The sequence below is a fragment of the Gordionus sp. m RMFG-2023 genome, chromosome 2, assembly GCF_954871325.1.
Source record: "Gordionus sp. m RMFG-2023 chromosome 2, tfGorSpeb1-WG-v2, whole genome shotgun sequence".
NCBI lineage: Eukaryota > Metazoa > Nematomorpha > Gordioida > Chordodea > Parachordodidae > Gordionus > Gordionus sp. m RMFG-2023.
In genome coordinates, this window is record NC_088776.1 from 55,419,875 (window position 1) to 55,422,595 (window position 2,721).

Sequence of the window (2,721 nt, forward strand, 5' to 3'; positions counted from 1 at the left end):
ATTTAACTTACTATTTAGATCATACCCTTAATAAATTATTTATTTGTTGACGAAAAGCTGGTACAGTGGTAGCGCATCGTCTTTCTTTAATAGAACTATTGCAGAGGATAGCATAAGAGCACTTATTCTTTATAAAATCCCATCTTTAACATTAATATTAACTAATTTATTTCTTCAAGCCAACTATATGAGGGTTATCAGTGGCGTTGCTAGGAATTTTCCTTAGAGGGGTCCATACATATAAAAGCCTGGGGGCTTCGCCCCCGGACCCCCTTTTGCCCGGCCTTCGGCCGGAGTTTATCAAATCATAACCATATCTTAGATAATATATAATAAATATATTTTTTAAATGCATCAATAATTTGTTTTATAATTTAGTAGCTTATTCTCAATGACTTTATAATAATACTATCCAGATAATTTCAATAGTAATAAAATATCCTTCCACAAACATCAAAACCAGAAAAATATAAATATTATTGGTATTTATTTGATATAAAGTCACCACTTATAAGTCTTTTGAACGTATAATCTAAAAATAAATTTTTGTTCTGGGAGGGGTCCAAACCCGAAAACCACCCCCGTAGCTACGCCACTGAGGGTTATACTAAAAATAGAAAATCGAAGATTAAATTTCACAACTACTGCCATCTTCATATTTCTACTTTAGCTATTATTTATTTACTAATAGAATTATTTTAGAAATATTGTCACCTATTATATTAATGATTTTATTAAATAGTATTGAGATAATTAAATTAAATGACATTTTTAGCAATAAGTATTATTAGAACTGAAGGAAGATAATGCAAAAGTAACTTTTTTACAATGGCTGGTTACGGGTGTTAATAAATTCTAAATAATGATGTCAGGTTTGTGGTTGGTAAATTGACATAACCAAGGCAATCAACGAGAAAAAGAGATACTACAAACCAGAGTTGTTAAAAGATACTTTTTAACTGGATCTAGATACAGATACAGATACATAGTCTCAAAAGTTATCTAGATACAGATACAGATACAGCGTCTAAAAAGTTATCAAGATACAGATACAATTTTTAAATGTATCTGTATATAGATACATTTTTTTATGCTCTTATAGGTTTGCATAAACCTAAATTAATATTATATTGTAAAAATTCATGAAATGAGCTAAAAATCTATTGACGCGATATAACATTTATCAGATTATAACTAAAATTATAATTTTAATATAATATATGAAAATATATGATTAAATAATTATTAGATTTCAGTAATAAAATATTTTCAAAATTTTGATCATTTAGGCATCCTCGTTTATCTGTGAAGACATTTTTAGCAACACTAAATAGTCTTTCCACAGGGGCGCTTGAAGGAATTGTAGTGTTATATTTAATAAATAACAATTTTATATCAGTTCTTTAAAAATGCTAAAATCTCTACATTTATTTTTGAAAAAGTTATTTAAAATTTGTTGATTTAGAAATTATATCTGCTGTAGGGTACTGAAAAAAATCTGAAATTAAATTATTTGTTTTTTTTGGCAGGTTATTTGCTTGCAGTCAGTTGATGACTTTGATAATTCACCAGCTAATCTTTGTATCAATTGTTTTCTTTTATAATGGCTGCATGCCATCTATAATAAAAGCAATAATTAAATCATCTAAAGTGCCTTGAGTTTAAGTCAAAGGTCTTTTAGCAAAAATATTATTGGAGGATGAGCCTTGCCAATATTTTCTTTAGTATTTTATTTTCCTTCCCCTTTTTTATTTTTGTTAACAAGGTTGGATATTTTCTCTTAAAATTTTAATTAGAATTTTAAATATATAATATCTATACCCTTATGTGCTTCACGATATTGCACGTTGAAGTCATACTGACGGATATTTTTGTATTTTTAGGTAGACACGGCAAACCTTTTACCATCAGAGAATTAATTGTTTTCTTTGTTTTGAGATATTATTTTAAAATATGCTCAATTTGGCCATGGTAAAGCAATAGAACTTGTTGCTTCCTCTTCTTCATCGATATAGATCTAAATAAATATATAAACTTAAAAATTTAGTTATAAAATAAAATTTACCATTTCCATATTGTAATATTAAAATTTGTATGGTTTATTGATAAACTAGGACATAATATTTAAATTAATGAATATTTATATATATTTTTTATATATAAGTTTTAATATTTTATGTATATATAATTCTTTATTATAGTATTAATAAATATTAATATATAATATATATATATTTATTTATTTCATAAGCTCATATGAAATAAAATAAATTTTACAGTCAAATATTTTTATTTATAATAAAAAAAGGGGTATATAAAATGTATCTTAAAAAGTATCTAAAAACAGATACAGATACCTCTAAAAAAATATCTAGATACAGATACAGATACCTTTCTAAAAAATCTATCTTGATACAGATACAGATACTACATTTTTATATCTAGATACAGTATCTAGATACTTGTATCTAGATACTTTAACAACTCTGCTACAAACATAAAACCTATATGAGAATGTATTAAATATTTTATGTTAATCTAGTACACTTCAATTAAAAATAGTTTTTATAATCCTTTTTTTGTTTTTTCTTAAATATAAAAATTAAATAAAGTTTTTCTTTTGTTTTGAGTGCATATTAAAAGTAAAACATATAATTTTTGTGATTTTTATTTACTAAGGGGTTTTTCTCCTTTGGAGTCCTTAGTAAGGTGTTCGGAAAA

The 2,721-nt window shown here is 25.3% G+C and overlaps 1 long non-coding RNA gene across 1 annotated transcript; it reads right to left on the reverse strand.

The window, feature by feature from the left end:
- Nucleotides 1-1,478: 1,478 nt before the first annotated feature.
- Nucleotides 1,479-2,089, reverse strand: LOC135925077 (uncharacterized). Its single transcript, XR_010571519.1, has 3 exons — nt 2,066-2,089; nt 1,822-2,017; nt 1,479-1,618 (listed from the first exon to the last, which is right to left on the reverse strand). It is a non-coding gene; the product is annotated as an uncharacterized LOC135925077 (long non-coding RNA).
- Between the last annotated feature and the right edge of the window lie 632 nt (nt 2,090-2,721).